The following is a 19,216-nucleotide window of genomic DNA, read 5'->3' as shown; positions in this document are numbered from 1 at the left end:
CTCTCTCTCTCTCTCTCTCTCTCTCTCTCTCTCTCTCTCTCCATCTGTCTGTCTCTCTCTGAGTGAGAGAGAGACACAGAGAGAGATACAATTACCCTTAATTTTGGTTAGTGAGACTAAGGAATGTACATTGATTGAAATCCTCCTTTCCTGCTACCACATACTGGTTGAAAGAAAAAAGATTCTAAGTCTACGTTGTTTGACCCCAAAGTCTGCTGTCCTGAGCAGGATAGCTGCTCTGTTGACTTTATGCAATTGTTTAGAATCCATCAATTTACATGCCTTATTGAATGAAATGTCTATATTCAATTTGATAAAGTCACACTAAAGATTGCACGTAACATAGGAGAAAGACAGTGTGACAGCTCAGCTCGCTGTCAGAATTCATGGGCCCACTGAATCTAAAAGATTGTGACACCCGATAGAAGGAGGCTTTCTGAATTAATCCCCAGAGACCCTCTTTCAGGAGCCTCCATGCCCCGGGACTAACCCAGCCTCTGGAAAGCCTGCCTCCAGCGCTGAAGCTAACCTCCACCCCGGTTTCCTAAGGCATCACCAGGGCAATTATTCTGTGCTGTGGTGCAGTGAAATGTGCCTGATAAAATAAAATGCTCTGCAGAGAACACTCTGAATCAGATAGTGTGGATCTCAGCAAGTTGTCTGAAATCCACATAGGAAAATGAATCAGGTATGGCTAAAATGCAACATGAAACAAGCCCTGTGTAAGAAGATAGATCTCTTTCTTCACAGCCCTGATCTTACCCCTTTTTTTTGATATATAAGGATCAAATTTCAAGTCACTGGGCAATTTTCAAAACTGAAGAAGGGTACATTTTCAGAGAGATGCTCTCTTGCGCTTGCCTTCAGTATTTAAGTTAGAGCGAGCACGCTCGGGATGGCTGGGCATCCCAGGAGCTCCCTGCCTCACACCGTACACCATTCGATTAAGTGAGAACATCAGCGTCCAGCCCGGGTCCAAACCTCAGTGCAGTCCCTTTCATAGTACAGTCTTAGTAAATGCATGGAGTCCTGGCACACTCCTTTGGTCGTCTCCTTAAAACAGAAGGATGATGTTTCCTAAGCGAGGTGAGTGAGAGAATCAAATTCAAGGACAGCTACAAAGCTCCCAACAACAAATGCACGTTCTCCCCTTCCTGTAGCTGCACGTCCTCTAGTTCCACACCTCCACGTTTTTGTAGACTGTTTCTCTTGCCTGAAATGCCTTTTCCCATTTCCTACCTAGAAAAACCTCCCTGGCTTCCCACTGCCTTGCTCAAAAGTGACTTACTCTAGCAAGCCCCGAAGCCAGTGGTAGTCATTCCACCTGCCTTGGCACCTGCTGAATAGGAGCTGAAACCTCAACGAATTGTGAGGTGAAACAAACTTTCTTCCTTTATCATGTGGGTGTTGGGTATTTTGTCCCAGCAACAAAAAAGTTACTAAGGTACATACCTACGTCGGGTAGGCTCTGTGAAATGCACGAAGATAAAATATTGGGTAAAAAGAAAACTTAGCTCCAAAACAATTCATTGCTAACAGGGGAATTACATAAATAGGACTCCAAAATTCAAACAGAAGGATGACCACATCTTAAAAGTAGCTCTGATGAGGCTGCAGGAATTTGGCGGTGGCGGGAAATGCGCATGCCTTCATCTCCAGGTTGAGCTGACTACTGTGCAAGGAGAGATGACACGGCCAACTTGAGAAGAAAATGCCATTGCTCCCACCCTGCAGACAATAAGGCTAAAGTGAAAGGGGCAAAACAGTGTACCTGAAGGTACAGTCAGGCAAGTACCAGAATTAAGATGTGAGCCTCCCGCAGCCCCTGTGCAGTCCGCCTTGATGCCCCTAACTCATCTGCCTGTAGCTATAATAACCGGGCAGTCATCACTGTACATCTCAATGACACCACTTCCTTGCTATCTGAAAGGACAGCAATACTTCCACCCCTGCATTTAGACACAGCGTGCTTGCTAATGCACCGATACTGTGCATTAGGACCTCCGAGTCGATATCAGCTCATCTTGTCATAACAAGCGCACGTTCGAGTAAATGTGGACAAAATTCCCATGGCCTGGCTCTTGATGCCTGCATTAAGGCAGAGCTGATCTCTTCTTCTAAAGCTGAACACCAGTGACTGCCCCCAGCCCACTCCACATACACAACTGTTAGGTGGTTAATTGCCTTCCGCTCCCAAACAAGCTGGTGCACAGAGATCACTGCCCACCCCCTTGCAACAGTGCTTTAGTGTCTCATCTTTCTTGACAGCCAGCCAATCCATCATAGGGCCCTTTTCATAATTTGTATTGATTTGCATTTATCCACAGCAGAGGCCATTTATAGACCATCACTCAAGTGCTTGGTCATTTTTAATGACCAAGGAAACTGTCATTTAGAGTTGACACAACTTCAAAGCACCCATGTGAAACTCCAGGGCATTCATCCCATTCACCTTGAAGGCTTCAAGATCAGGCCAATAGCAGTGGCTTTAAACAATTCAGCCACAAAGGCAATTGGAACTCGCCTCTCACTCTGCATGTCTCAGCCACTTGACCCGTGCTTCTGTATCCAGGGCAGTTCTGCCGAGATAAAAAGCGCAGGTCACCAATTGGCAGGCCCAGGCCTCCTCCGGCTCACAGAGGGGATGTGCTTGGCCATATGGTATTTTTAATTAGAACTTGTTGGCAGGATTAAAAAAATGTACAAGCTGTCATACACAAATCAGATTTCCACTTTTCTCAGGACCAAGCGTCCACTAGAAGTGGACTTACATGCCCACCTGGTGGTCTTCAGCTGGGCCTCTTGGAGCCTTCTCCCAGACAAGGCAGTTCCCCTGCCTCCCAGCTGCATCTCGCCCACATGCTGTAGCGCTCACATATCAGCCGCTCATGGCATGTGAGTGTGTGGTCTCTAGTTTAAATGGCAGACTGATATCCAAGTCTTGATGTCTCTTGGCGACTTGCTACCTGGGCTCAGGTAAGACATATACTCTGAGTTTAGGTTTTCTCCTTTGTGAAAATTAGGTAGTGATTCTCTCTGTGTTTCTAATCTGGACTCCATACTCTGGTCAACAGACACACAAATATAAACTGAAAAAGTACTTGCTGTCAAGAGGCTGAAGATTTAGGGTGATGTATGTAAACAGTAGATGCCAAAATGACGCGTGATGAGAAAAACGGAGGAAGGTGCCGGGGACCCATAGCACAGTCACCCATTCCCCAACCAAAGGAGATGAGAAAGGTGACGCAAGCAGTGGCGCTTGCACATGGAGCACACGAAGGGAAGACACGTGCAAGGGCTCCCGGGAGGACGGCCAGGGTCCACGCCTGACTCGGGTCGACAGGACTGAGGCCAAAATATCCAAAAAGACCTTGCACACTTCCGTCAAAGGTGTTAGACTTTCAGTCTCTTGGCAGTGGGAGAGATTGGAGGTTTTGAAGAGGTTTTGGGGAGAGCGTGGATGAGGGTGTACATTAAGAAGGCAGTGTGAAGAACATGGGACACACGCACTTTGTTGTCTGTCCTAGCTTTGTTTCAGAAGGGTTGCTAGAGTAAAGAGCTATACTTTGTTCACAGAACAGAGAATTCCAGTGCTCCATTATTTTCACCTGTGACAGAACTGATGGGAAGCAGGTAAAAGGGCGAGTAAAGTACACCATGGGAGAAAATTTTCAAGGGCAAACAGAGATCTGTGTTCTAAGAATCTTCAGAAATCCAGGATTTTTCAAGAGAAGGTTGTTTCTCACGTGGCCCACGTCCGAAGCCACCAGCTGACTGGTGGTGGCTTCCTTTTACCTCAGAGAAGACAGGCATCCCCTATTTCTTCTACTTCTCATGAATGTGGGAGAAACATTCATGAACAATAAAACTAAAACCAAGCACTGCCTCTACCAAGTTAACAAAGAGTAAGAAACCAAAGTCAAGCCAGCGAGAACGATGGGAAAGGCAACATCCTCCGGGAGCTGAGGGAGGCACTGGCAAGGTGAGGGCGCTGGAGCTCAGGCCTCGGTGTGGAGGAGTCTCGGGCAGGGAGAGCCCCGATGGGGGAGCAGTGCTCTCTCAAGTCTGCTATGGCCTAACCAAGAGCACTGGGAGAAGATTGAAGCTAGATGCAGGCCGCTGTGTTCACTGTCATGGCCAACAAAACAGGAAGCCAACCAAGCAGTAGGGGAGAATCTCACAGTTGTGTAGCTAAGAATTAAAGAGATAGAAAAATGAAAACATTCATGCACTATTTGAACTGTGGAAAATGCAGGACACAATATCAGGACCCTTGTATTGTAAGTCCCCTCTCCCATCTTCCCATCTCTCCATTTTGGTCATGTTCATACTGAATCTATTCACTCATGAACTGGGGGAGGCCCTGGAAATTCTGGGGCACCCCTTTTGTTAAGGATGGGCCTGCCTCTGGGTACCCAAGGAGGATTAAAGTGCAGAAAAGGAGCCAGGATGAGAAATCATTCCGTGGATGTCAGAAAACTTATGCACAAGCCTTACTCTCCCTGTATGTGCAAATATTACGAACAGGTCGAGGCTCTCTTTCCTGATGGATCCAGTGGTAGCCTCAGAATCCTTCCCAGTTCAGGGCTCCACATCTACCAGGGTTTGGCGCAAGACAGGGAAATCTATTTCTCAGCCCACAACATCTGCTATTAATTGAGGCAGAGCAAGACATTCTGACATGACTGGGCAGAAAGGGAAAGACCGCTCTCACCAAGGGATCCACAGGAAGCTGTAACTGCTTCCCTTCCCAGCATGCACACACATGCAAACATGTGCACATACAGGCATGAGGACACATGTGCACATACACGCGCACGCACACACACACACACACACACACATGTGCCCTTCACTGCTGATTTGTTTATTACCCTGAATAAGAAATGTCCCCATGTCAAGCAGCTGAGTAGGGTAATTAGCACCTTGACACCTCTGTGGAAAGACAGCCACCACCCCCAGAGCCCCGCGTCACTGTGTCTTGCCATCTTGAAGGATACCGGCTCTGCAATTCATAGTCTTGTAACTAGTAGTCAGCCTTCCCAGGCCTCGGTTTTCTCATTGTCAAAATAAATTATGCCTACCCAATAAGCCCACTAGAAGGATCAAAGAAGTTAACACATGTTAAAAGGTTATATCCCTGAAACTGTGTTTTGAACTCTGCATTTTCTCAGGAGCTGATGAGAAGAGGCTCAGGATATTGGGGTGTCACTGATATCTTTCTATAACTGGGGCTCCATGGGGCTGTGTATGTGCACCAACTCCCCATAAGGAGTGTGAGCATTAGGTACTGCAAGCATGTACTAATAAAAACGAACAAGGTGCCAGTCAGGCCGCGGTGCTTAGGATCCCAAAGAAGGCCAGGCCTTCCAGGTGTGGATACAGATATTGGAAGAGTTTCAAGGAGGCTCTGCCCCCAACCCCAGGGCTCTGAGATTCCTGAGCTTTTAGCTGTGGAGTTGAAGATAGGAACTGAGATAACATAGGTGGCAGAAAATGTGAACCCCCTCCTCCTCTCTAAGGCGGGAAAGGGAGGGTCCAACCGCTGCTGCTAGAAAGTTCTCGCTACTGACCCTACGTGTACTGCAGAAGGGAAGTTCTGGAGGCACACCATTCTCTACAGTCAGGCCTTACATGGAGCCCCGCCAGGTGCGAGCTTCTCTAAGCAGCACAGGGACAAAGTGGTGCAGGCTCAGCTCCAGTTTCCCCACTTCCCAGCTGCATGATCGGTGGGCAAACACCTAGAACTTTCTAAATTGCAATTGCCTGATCTTCAAAATGGAATTGTAATGTATTTCTCAAGAGGGTTACCATAAAAATTAAAGAGAAATCCCCTGTGCTAGTGCCCAGCCCAAAGGAAGCAAGCAATAGATGGGAAGCCCTGTCCTTTCCCCTCCGGTAGGAAGTAGGACTTACCTGACTCTGTTCTCCAGGGCCTAGTAGTGAGAGCAGACTGAAGGGCATGTTTGACCTTTGCAAGAAACACCCAAAGCCCCTTGACTCACTTTTCTCCTCTTCTGTTTCTGAAGATGGTTTTGCTTTTAGAATATGAGAGGCAACTTCAGCAACTGATCTGTGACTCAGCACTCAGAAAAAAAAAAAAATAGAATCCCATATGCAGGTTGCTCCGAGTAGCATGATGCAAAGTGTGGTGCAAGCGCAAAGCTAAAAAGGAAACGACGGAGGTGTCTTCGCAGATGCTTCCTCACGTTTAATTAATCTAGAAGCCCAAGCACTGTGGAGCATTGTCATTGTGCACAAAGTGGTCTGGGGACCGCCACTGCCACTGACAGCCTGGGCAAAGGAGTCAGCCAGGATCTGACCTAAGAGTGCTGGGGGAGGCTGGAGACCGACACCACAGTGTCACAGCCGTGTCCTGCAGAGCGCGTAAAGCCTGCAAACCACTTCATCACGTAGCTGGGCATATCTTACCTGTCATCTTCCAGAAATAACCAAAGTGGTGTCATTATTATATGGGACATGTGCTACTGATATGGAGTCACTTAGTCCTCATAATAATCCTGTAACCAGTAGAACTTATTGTATGAAAATTCTGTGTGGAGGCTTGGCACACCACGCAGACTCTAGTGTCGGAACTGCTGGCCGTGCACCCTGGCTGTCAGGTCCTCACGCTTTGTCCTTGAGCAGTCATCTGGCTTTCTCAGAGCTCCAATCACTGGTACACGAACTGGGTAAAATGGTATTACTGTTCTCACTGGAAACAAATTACTGGGATATTTCCAATCAAGTTCAAAATACTATCTGGCACTTGATACCTGCACAACGAGTCCTAACAATTGCTACTGAGCAACTTCCTTAGACCACATAGCTAATGATGAACAGGTAGGAACGAAGCCCTAGCCCACCGTAGCACAAAGCTGTAATCTCCTAAAAGGTCGCCGCCCCCTGTCCCCGCTTCCCTTGGCTACCATCACCCTATCCAGTTAGACTCTTGAGAGGCAGGGAATTTTAAGAATCTGCTCAGAGGGCCTACAAGATAGCTCAGCAGACTAAGTGCCTGACTAGGCAAGTGCAGGGACCAGGTTTGATCCATGAGCCAGTCACTGAGACCCAGTGTAGTGACACATATCTGTAAGATGTGAGGCGTGTAAGGCAGAGACAGGAGGATCACTAAGAGTCGGAGCTGCATAGTGAGACCCTGTGCCAAACACATTAAGCGGCAGATCTGGCAGGGGATCCAGGCCTTGAGGGCTGACTCTGCTGCAGAGAGACTGAGTGGAGGGAAGAAGACAGAGAACGAGAAATGGACACAGAAGTAAGGCAGACAAAAGAAAGCCAGAAACCTGTAAGCCAAGAACATCCTTTAATCATTCTGTCTTTGAAGAGGTACTTAAAATGATGAAAAGTTGATCATTTTTAAGGAGAAGGCAAAAAATAACTCCGTAACAAGTACTCATGCAGTTCTTTCATGAGTCTGAATAAATGGGGAGCCCTAGTGAAGTCATGTAACATTGAGAGGGAAGTCGTGGCTTTGCCAAGCTTTGCGTGGTTTGCTAGATGCTCACGCCTGGCCCCCACGGAAGCGCAGCACTGCGGTGAGCACTCACCAGGTGTTTTGTGCCCCTGGAGGGGTGAGAACCACCTACTGAACGCTGAGCACGGTGTGAGTGCGGTGCCCCTCGCTTCTCGAGTCATTGGGACCTCAGCTGTACCTGTTGAGCCACAAACGTGTCCTAGTGGGACAGCCGGGACTTCTAGATGGTCACCGGTGCTGGTGCGAAGCTGTGACCTGGAGTCTAGACTGCCAAAGCACTCACAGGAAAGAGAAGCCTGAGGGCTGGGATTCCCCCCCACCCCAAGGTGCCTGATGATCTCGCACGTGGGGCAGTGGTCTGTTCCCGTTGGGTGGAGCAGATCTCTCCCTGCCTTCTATGTGCAAGTGTACATTCTTTCCCCCCTTTGCCTATGCAGACACTTTTCGGACTGAATGCTCTTCTCCTGGGCCCCGTGGCCCAGCCCAGCCCTGTGATCAGGCTCCGCCAGAAGCCCTCTGTCCAGGGAAAGTCTTGGCTCCACTCCCTGGACTCAGTTCTCTCCCTTCTCAGGTTGTGCATAGCACATACAGTGTCTTCTGTCTTTCGTAACTCTAGTTTACAGGGGTCTTTATACAGAAAAAAACTGCTGATGGTCCAAGGAAAGAAAGTGTGCGACTTATCATGTATGTGGTTCAACATGGGTAGACTTGCGTGTGCCCAGTCTCCCTTGAGGCTGACTTGGCCTTGCCCAGGACCACCAGTTCAGGGAACAAAGATCAGTTGTCCTTCATATAGGTGGCCACCAGCAAGCCTCCAGAGTGCTTGGATTGCAGGCATGCACCACCATGCCTAGCATGAGTCAGGATTACTGCCCAGCCCAAGAATGAATTATCCATCAGGCAACTAGAGACCCACTCATCACATTATGTGATTGTTCTAGATACTGGAAGTACACGTGCATATTGAGGTCCCTGCCCTATTAAAGTTCCTGGGTAAATAGTATTAAATGAAATAATAAATGTATAAATTACATGTATTCACACATATAATTTTTCACATGTGAATATGTATAGTATCAGGTTAGTTGCAAGTACTTAGAGAAACAGAAGCAAGGTAAATTACAGGGAGGAAAGTAATGGGGAGGGAATTCCAGCATACATAAATAGCTAGAAAAATTCTCCCTTATAAAGGAACAAATTAGCAGAAATATGAAGTAGATAAAAGGCTGGGTAAGATGGAGAGTTCTGCGTCACCAGGAGTGGCCTGTGGGGTGCCCAGATATTAAATTTTCATTATTCTAGTATTCCTGAGCAAGTGTTTGGGGAGAGTTGGACTCTTAAATCTGGAGACTGAGGAATGGGGATCACTCTTCCTGGTACAGACGGGCCTCATCCAGTCAGTCAAAGGCTGAATGAGCACAAGGACCAACCTTGCTCAGAGGCAAGGACACTGCTCCTGCTGGCTGCATTTGAGCTGGGACATCAGTGTCACTCTTTGGACAAGGACTGCAACATCAGTTCTGGGGCTCCTGCTTGGACTTGCCAGTCTCCATGGCACATGGGTCAATTTCTTATACTAACTCCCTTTGTTGCTACTGGATTGGTTGACTTTCCTATCCCTTTGACAAGCACCCAACACCCGCAGCTTAAAGGAAGAATCAGTTTGCTTGACTCATTTTCCAGTGGGTTCAGTACATGGTTGGCTATCCAAGGAAGAAGGGTAAGGGAAGGCACGCTCACCCCACAGGGCTCAGGAAGCGGAGCAAAGAGACAGCACAGAGGAGAGACTCATCACCTCCCTACCCAATGCCTTTTCAAGCATATCCCTCCCGTGAACAGCACACCTAGCTGTGAGCTCACGACTAGGCCAGCCTGGGAGTGAGTGTGACATCCCATGACCCAACAGCCACGTTCTAGAAGCCCTGCCCGTGAACCATGTGGTTGGGAGAGGACCTGCAAGGCCTAAGCTGAACAGTCCGTGTAGCCTACATAGTCTATGCTTGTGGATTACACATTCGTTTTTATTGTATTTTATTTTAATTTTTAAAAATTATTTATTTATTTATTTATTTATTTGGTACAGGTCTCACTCCACAGCTCAGACTTGTAGTGATCCTTCTGTCTCAGCCTCCACAGTGCTGGGATTACAGCTGTGTGCCACCATGCCTGGTTTCTGGGTTGGCAAGGCATACCCCGGGTTCTGGGGCCCACATGGTATGTGGTGCTGGGGATCAAGCCTAGGTCCTTGTGTTTGCCAGACAGGTGCTTAGACCACTGAGCTCTCTCCCCTCCACTCTATTTTTATTTAAAGAGAGTAAAAAATAAACTTTACAAATGATACAGAATTTCAAAAGACAAGATGATAGAGTTATATATTCTTCATGCAATCAACTTCAGATTAAAAAATGATTCTCCTCAAAAGATGTTCAGGATTTTCTCACTAAACAGTACAGAATAATAGCTATTTCAATGAGTTGCGTTAAGTTGTAAGTAATCCAGAGGTTGTTTTGTGTACGCAGGGTGCATGTGGATTTACAAGTACTCTGCCATTTTCTAGATGAACCTGTGCATTCATGCACTTCAGCATCTGAGGGCAAATCCTGGAACCAGCCCTCTCTGGATCCCTTGGGGTCACTGTGAGCACACCCTTCGTCTCCTTTTTCTAATGCTGTGAGCCCCGTGAATAGCTAGGGAGGTACCTCAGGCAGCAGAAGCAGCAGGAGCAGAAGCCCTGCACCTGGTGCAGAGCTGGATGGACGAAGCAGCAGCTAGCACTAGAGAGAGAGCTGTAGAGAAGAAGAGCTGGGACGAGGGCAGGAGAACTGCAGCTGTGTGCCGTGGAAGGCCTTGGATACTGAGGACAAACTGGCTTCACTTTGCACGGGCCGACTTTGGGCAAAGGAACACCATCATCTGGCCCAACTGCAAGGATAGATGTGGACAGCCTGAAAGAAATCATTTAAGAGGCTGCTACCATAACCAGACGCACGATCTGGAACCTGACCCCGTGGGCTTCTGGTGGAGGAGGGGAAAGTGTTGACTTCTAGGCAGAGCTCAGCACCCAAACTATCTGGAGTTGTCAGTGTAGGAACAAGGCGCCTGATACCCGAGGCGCCTTAGCCTGAGTGTCCGCAGGAGCGGACCTGCTGTCTATTCAGGCAGGCCCAGCTGCTGTCAACTGGGGAACTGAGATGTTTAGAGACTTTACTAAGTGACTCAGCAGGGGTCAGGGCCCTCACTTCATGAACACCCTGAGGCTGTGAGAGAGGAGGGCGGGGAGATGGCCTGGGCAGGGGGCCCGCATGCAGCATAAGGGCAGAAAAGAGGCCGCTTTCTCTTTCTCTCCCTGTGCTTTTGCTGCTTCTGAATGGTTGCCCCATGCCACGCCACCCTGCGTGGAACCAGCCGAGTATGGACTAAAACCACCACAAACTGTGAGCTAAATAAACCTCTCCCCGCCTAATTTTTGGTGTCAGGTATTCTGTCTCAGAAAGCAGGGAAGAGTAAGATAGACAGTGAGTGTGCTCTGGCCAGCAACCAGCCTGCTGTTGAACGCACGAGTACAGAGGTCAGCTAGCGTGTGGGCTCTCTGAGGAGGAGGTTCTGGCTGGAGGTGTAAACCTGGAGGTCGGATACATCGTGGATCCCGATGATCACCAGGGGAAGGTGGGAAGCATGCAGAAAGGGGACTGAGACATCAGTATTTTTCAAAGAAGGATTTCAACTCATTGAAAATTCATGTAGTCACTTTGGTGATCGAGGAGCAGGCCTTTTGTCTGATGGGAGAGAAAGGAATAGAAAATATCAGAGTGGCTTGAGTGATGAACTATCATTTCCTAAAAGTTTCTTAGTGACACCTATGTCTAAAACAAACAAATGTGTTTGTATATCTGTGTGTTTGCATGTTGGAGTATGTTGCATGTGTTTATAGCTTTAGCTCATGACACATAAGCATACACACAACTACTCATAATGTAGAATCTACTTTTATCAGGGATTGGAATCAAACAGTTGTGCCCAAATGTGAAAGTCACTGTCTACAAGCCACCTTGTGGCAGCCTAGCGGCTGAGCTGCACCCAACCAGAGATGAGTAGGTTGGTAGCCCACTTCCATGTGCTCTGGGAGGTGTGGGCTCGAGGGAGGCAGAGAGGGCGGCACAGTTCAAGGGAACCTGGGAAGGTGAGCAGGGAGGGCAGGAAGAAAACCCACGCCAGAGCCAGGCCTTGCACTCCGTCCGCTCCTTGCCGCCGCCTTTCCTTCAGCCGGCTCCCCACAGTTACGGTGCACACCCAAGTGTGCACTGAGACCCATTCTTGGTATCTTTCTCATAGCAAGGGAGGAGCTGACTCCATAGAGATGTGACCCCTCAGTGGACCACCTCTCGACCCCTCCACCTGCGTTTCTCGAAGATGATGCTACCACTACATGCTTGGAGATACTCCCAGTCTGGAAAAGGTCTCCACTAAATGCTCACTGAATGGCTCATGAAAGAGAAGGGATGCCCTGCTGTGTGTCCTGCAGCTTTCTTCCCATGCTGCTCTGCATGCGTCTGGGCCGTCTCTGCCTGTTGGTGACAAAGAACAGCCTGGGGGTGGGCACAACCTCCCCACCCTGCAAGGAGCTCTGCAGCAGCCCAGCGAGGTGTGCACAGTTCGGCCTCTTACACAGGAGGGGATGTTGAGGAATGGAGGGAAGGGCTACTGGAAGGAACCGGCCCGAGCTGCCACTGCCTTCTTTGCCGGGCCTCTGCCTCCATGGCAGCTTGTAAGGGGAGGTGGATGCATGCTCTGCCTGCCAAGCGCCAAAACAAAGCAAAGGGAAAGAAAATAGATGGAGTGGGCTAAGTGGGTCAGATGCAGTCTTAGAGGAAAAGATTGGATCATTTCACCACAAACTTTCCTCTACCAAATAGTGCTGCTTTTATAAGACCAGAAGGGACCTGATGGTGGCATGGATTGCAGGAAAGGGACCTCACAAAGCCTCCAGTGCCTCCCTCTCATCCCACTCTTCTGCTACGGATGCCTACGGAGCCTTTGAAACTCAATCATGTTGTTGTGTCAGAAAAACTTGACCCCATGCCTTCTCATTTCCCACTTTTGATTTTTTTTCCTGTGTGACACTGCTTGGGGCAACACCATGATTTGAGTTGACAGAGGAGCAGCACCCGTGGGTGGAGATTCTGCTCAGCATGTGAGCCAAGAGCTTTGACCTTCTTTGCATGGTGCTCCACATGCAGAGGGGCTCGGCATCTCCTGAACGCCACCTCATCCCAAGGACAAAGCCTGGGAAGCTCACAGGCCCTGGCCACAGCAGTAGATTCTATGAGAAAGGCTCTTCTCTCAGCATAGACACAAGCGACAGCAGCCAGTGTGAGGCAGGGCCTGCACCCTCCTGTTCCTGCTCTGAGCATTCCAACGACAGCTGCTGGAGTGTGGCAAGCTGCCTCACCCTGTTCTTAGTGATATGTGACTTAGCAAGTATGAGGAACCTGCAGAATCCTGTGCAAGCCTTCCAAGTTAAAGACCAGAATGAATCCTCTTATTTTAATGCATTGATGTATTCTTAAGTATCCAGGCCTGACCACTCAGCCAAAGGGTTCCGGAAGGCAAGTTCCTGATGGTATGCTGGCCATGCAGTTAGCTTGGCCCAGAATCTTCTAGCTGTCAACTTGCCCAGGATCCTGAGGCCTGAACCGGCATCTCCACTCAGGTTCACTGACATGTACTTAAACTAGCGGCATTTGCAGCTTTGACACGACCAAAATAAAGGAACCTTGGCTCGCATAAGCAGATCGTCATCAAAGATCAGTGGACTGGGTCAAGCCTTGCCTCCACCACTCAGGCGCATCAGTTTGTGCCTTCCCTACATCATCAGGGGTGTGCCGACTAACCACTATCAGATGTTCAATGAATGTATATTTATTCTTTTCACTAAATGAACCTAGCAATTTGGTTCAACAAGCATTTACTTAACATATACTATGTGCTGATCATAGAATTAGGTGTTGCGGGTATAATTATTTTCCTGCCTTAAAGTATCTCTCATCCCATGAAGGGAGATAAACATTTTACAAAGAAGCTCAGAGGGCTGGACATTAAATCAAAGTGTTCAAAATACAGATTCAACCCAATTAAGGAGTGATTCATTTTTATGAAAGAATAGTGCAATTTTAGGCAGAAGGAATATCTGAGCTGGGATTTAGGGAATAAATAGGATTTTAACAGGTGCATTACAGATACAGTGGGGGAAATGGAAACTCATGAACAGAAAAATTAATGATGCTACCAAGGAATGAAAGAATTGCTCCGAGTACAGCACATGAAGGTCAGGAATTTTCCTTCTATGCTCTGTGCATGGTGCTAATCATTCAATAATCTCCAGAGGCTGTTGGCTGATGAAGAAAATTACTTTAAAAACCTTCCACTCAGGACACATGGTAGCCACAATACACACGTAGCTTGGGAGCTGTCAGCTTAAGGTAAGCAGTTGGGGAAGATCGTGGGTTCAAGGAGAATTGATATTCATCTTCTCGATTTGAAAACTCTTCCAAAGAACAGTTGAATCTAATTTTACTTCTTAAGCAGTTTGTTCAAATGAGCCAGACTGCCTTCCATGCCAGGCACTCCAGAGGCCATGGTGCACAGGAATGGTGCTGCAGAGTCATGCGCTGATCAAAATGAAGTGAGCCAGAGAGCACCAAGAGTTATGTGATCAGAAAAGATGCTTCACGGGAGGAGGAGGTAATTAAGATTTCATCTCAGAAAAGGCAGCAAGAGAGAATATAAACTAGCGTCTCTGCACCACTCGCCAGCCCCAGTGGCATTCCTGTAGGGCACCTCCTGAGTGGACACCTCTTTGAGGGTTTTGGGTGACTGATATGCTCAAAATGAAAAAGTTGAGTGTGACAAGCCAGAAAACAAGTACTGTTGGGCTTGTAGCATGTGGTATGGTGAGCAGATCCATATGCACTACCATAATTTACCTTCCATCCAATGCCATGACAGATGATCAGCTCCACTGTACAGAGGAGATGGTAGACGGAGCTGAAGAAATGCTGGAGAAGCACAGAGCTGAGAGCCACTCCCTCTGCAAGACTCACCTGTGGGATTCACAGGGTCCTGCCTCCTGCCCTTATGCATTCTTCTAGAGGACATCCAAAAGCCCGCATGATCGCGGGTTCTAGGAATAGGATCAACAGAGAGAGTCGCGGCCTCTAGCTTTCCTGGTGCTTGTTGTCAGGGAACAACCAGATTTCATCAAACATATATACAGATAGGCAATGGAATTCCAGAAAGGCAGCCTGATTTTCTGAGGACCTGTGACAAAGGATCTGGCTTGGGAGGGGGTCAGCCAAGGCTGTCCGAAAAGGTGAAGCTTGACTAGAGGGCAGGAGAGAAGGAGTTTTCAGGGCTTGCAGGTGGCAGCTCTAAGCCCTGGGGCTCTAATGAGAAACCCCTGCAGAAGCAAAAGCATAGGATGGGGGAACCAAAACTGGAAGGAGAGCCCAGAAAGCTGGGGTTGGGTGCTGCGGAGGGCAGGGGTTGATGGGGGTGGAGACAGGAGTGGAGAGCAGCCTTCGAAGCCTTAAGCCGTGCAGGAGGTTGAGCACGTAGGAGCAGGGAGCCGCCAGGGAACTCATGATCGGAGGGGATGCGAAGCCACTGGTACCTTGAGACCCTCATCTGAACACTGAGGTAGCAGGACTGCAAGGGAGAGCTATATGGAGGGTGACCAGAGCAAAGACCACCGTGTCCAGGAGCCTGTGGTGACAGCTGGGTTAGGGTGATAGAGCGCCTGTGGGTCAGAGTGACCCCCAAGAAGGGCAGACATAGTTGGCAGTGACTGCCAATAGGCTGGAAGCAGTGAGGGTGAAAGGAAAGGGCAGAGTGTGGAGGAAGGTGTGCACCTGGGATGAGAGGACCCAAACCGGAGGGGACCCACTTCCCGGAGGTGGGAAACACTCAGCGGCTTGCAAGGTGGGTGGGATGGTCAAGTTCCGTGAAGTCAGAGCCCTGAGGCTGAGAGCACTTCCCCAGGGCCTGCCTCCAGGGGTCAGCACTGCAGGAGAGAAGCAGCTGCAGCTCCACTCCGGGTGCGTCGCCCTAGGAAGGAAGAGACTCCCCAGAAAAATGTGCATTAGTCTTTGTGATCACGTATTTTGCTGAATGACTTGGTACACTGATGCTGAAGTCTGGGTCCTCAATATTTTTCCAAGCACCTGTGATCTCCACTTCCTAGTGCCGGGTTGACTACCTCTGAAAATATACTTGTTGAAAAAAAGGAGGGTCCTGCTTCCCAAAGAATGGGAAGGCTTGCCATGTCCTCTGAATTGTCGCACCCTGCCCCTGTATGCTAGCGCAAAAGACTCAGTGACTCTGACCTCTGCATGAAGAGGCTCCATTCTCTTCCCAGTTCCCACACAGAAATCTCTAGCTCCCTCATTGCTTCACTGGTACTTCAATAGGTATGACGCTAGTGTAGAAGCCAGCAGACTGGAATTTCCAGCAACTAACATATTGTAAACACTGAAATCAACTCTTGGCCATAAGCTGCCCATCTGAGGTGCAGTGGGAGGATATATACTTTGCAGAGAAGTATTTCCCATCAGTTGGTCTGGTCTGGTCTAGTCTGGTCTGGTCTGGTCTGGTCTGGTCTGGTCTGGTCTGGTCTGGGTTGGGTTGGGTTGGGTTGGGTTGGACTTGTTTGGGTTTATTCAGTTTGGTTTGCTTCCCCATCAGTTTTTTGTGACAGCGTACATTTGGCACATGTTATAGAAATACAAACTCCACTTTGCTTGTAAGTTTTCTCTCCTTCTCCCGCTACCCCATGGTAATAAAACATCTCTGAGGAAGAGGGAAAAAGGAGCATGGTGTACAAACCAGACACCAAAGCAGGCAAAAGGCTCTGGAGAAGCAGAACAAGTGTTGATGGAGGTGCTGAGCTGGGCACCAGGGACCAGAATCGGCAAAATCACAAAAACAGCCGATTTCCTGGGTGAAGACAGGGATGGAGGAGGCAGGGGGCAGATGAGCAGCAGCTAGACTTTTCTGGCCATAGTAATAACTTACTGTCATTCCCCAAACCCCCTGAAGTTAAAGTGTAGAAGGGGAACTGATCTGATAACAAAACCAAACAGATACCATGAGAAAGCAAAGCCAGAGAATGAGATCCCTGGTGAAGGAACGTATGTGGACAAACTCCAAACTAAGTAGTAGCAAAGCTCAACTAGTCCTACAAACTGAACTCAGTGCCACACTAAAAGGATTATATATTATGACCAGTAGAATTTGTCTCTAAGATTCAAGAATGGTTCGATATATGAGAAGCAATCAGTGTTGCACACCACACTAACAGACTGAAGAATAGAAACACTTCATCTTCTCAATAGACATAGAAAAAGCATTTCACAAAACTCCATACCAGGGTATGGTAAAAATTATAACTAGGAATGGAAGGAAAGTTACTTGCTCTAATAAAGGTTATATGTGAAAATCCCGTAGCTAGCATCGTGCTCAACAGCAACAAGCTGAAAGCTTTTTCTTTAAGGTCAGGATCAAGGCAAGGATATCCATTCTCACCAACCCTCCTCAACACAATACTAGAAGTCCTAGACAAAGCAATTAGGTAATAAAAATACATAAAAGACAGCTAAATTGGAAACCAGGAAGCAAGGTTGTACCTGTTTCCTCTTGTAATGATCTTATTAAAAAACAAAGAACCTCTAAGTCATAGATCAATTGTAGAGCATTTGCCTATCATGCACAAGAGCCTGGTTTTGATCTCTAACAACACATACACACACACACACACACACACACACACACACTTACACACACACACACACACACCTGTTAGAACTTAAGACAAAAAATGAGCTAACTTAATAGGAAATTAGGAGAACAATTTCATTTACAATAGCTTCAAAATGAATAAAAATTTAGGAATAAACTTATCATGCTGAAAACTACACAACATTGATTAAAGAAATTAAAGTGGAAGTGAGAAAAAAGGAGAGGGAGGGGACAAAAGAAAGAGTTAGGATGCGTTCTGCCTGCACACAGACTTCCCGGGATGAAACGCTCATCACACCCTGTAAATGTGTGCTAACAAAAACCACCGGGAGGACCCCATGAGCAGGAACACTCAGTACTGTCAGCATGTTCACATCATCCAAAGGGATCTGCACATCCAGTGGACACACAGTTGTGACTCCAACAGCAGTTTTCATATAAACGTTTAAAAATCTAGGATTCATATGATTCTACAAAGTACTCCAACAGACAAAATAATTTTGAAGGACAATAGAAGCGTACTTGCTCATTTCAATACATACCAAAGATGAAATGGTTATTGTAGCAGGGCACTGACAGGAAGGCTATTACAGAAATCAGCCCATGCATTTCTGATCACCTGATTTTCACCAAAGTAAAATGAATACACAATATGAAAAGTATAATCTCTTCAACAAACGGTGCTTATAAAACTAATATCCACTTGCCAGGAATAAAATTGGACACTTATCTTGCATCTTAAACAAAAATCAATTCAAAATGGATTAAAGATCTCAAACATGAAACTAAAAGTCATAGAAGAAAATATTCAGGGAAAGTTTCTTGATATTTGTCCTGGCAATAACTTCGTGGATACAACCCTAATCACACAGGAGGCAGAGCAAAGCCAGGCAAATGTGCCTCTACAGAATGTAAAGGCTTCCACACAGCAAAAAGAAAATATCTTTATCTGAGAGTTCACAGGCAACCTACAGAGCAGGGGAAATTTTTTGATGCCGTGTATCTGATAAAGATTTAATTTCTAAAATATGTAATAAATGTCTACAACTCAAGAGCAAAGAAAATTAAGAAGCCAATTTTTAAAATGGACATAGAAAGGTCTTCAATAAACATCTCTCCAAAGGGAACATACAAATATCCAATAAGAACATAAAATCTTGAAAGTTCAGATCAAAATTCCAATGGGATATCACCACACACCTGTTGGGATGGCTGTTATTAAAGAAGAAGGAAAAGATAAGTGTTAGTGAGGTGGTAGGAAATTTCATACCCTCTTGGTGAAAATAAAAAGTGATACAACAGCTGTGGACAACAGTATGGAGTTTTGGAAAAAATAAATAGAGACATACCTCTTTGGTGGGCTGACTCCTGGAAACTCCACAAATTCAAAGATGCAATCCAAAAACAGGCACCTGAGATGAACATGCGCTTCTCAGATGAAACACAAGCAGCAAATGTGTTTGGTCAGCACCATTGGTCACTTGAGAGATGCAAATTACAGCAGCACCAAGACTCCACCCCACCCTGAAGGCAACGGCTGTCATCAAGAAACCAACCCAGAGCAAAGCTGGGTGGGCATGGGGAGAAAGGAGCCCTTGGGTGCCATTGCTGGGAGTGCAGACTGGCACAACCACCATGGAAATCAGTGTGGTGAGTCCTCAGATAACTAGGATTGGAGGTCCCATTCTACCCAGCTATTCTTCTGGCTATTTTCCCAGAAGAATTAAAAACACCAAACCACGGCAATAAATGTGCACCAGTGTTTATAGCAGCACAATTTGTAAGCGTGAAATCTTGAAAAAACAACCCAAATGCCCATCAACTGAGGAATAGATAGAAAAGATGTGTTATTTTTAATACAATGGAGTACACTCAGCCATAAAGGAGGATAAACTTGAGACTTTTATAAGTAAATGGATGAAATTGAGA

The sequence above is a fragment of the Octodon degus genome, unplaced genomic scaffold (assembly GCF_000260255.1).
Source record: "Octodon degus isolate 3935 unplaced genomic scaffold, OctDeg1.0 scaffold00049, whole genome shotgun sequence".
Classification (NCBI taxonomy): domain Eukaryota; kingdom Metazoa; phylum Chordata; class Mammalia; order Rodentia; family Octodontidae; genus Octodon; species Octodon degus.
This window is presented reverse-complemented; position numbering follows the sequence as displayed.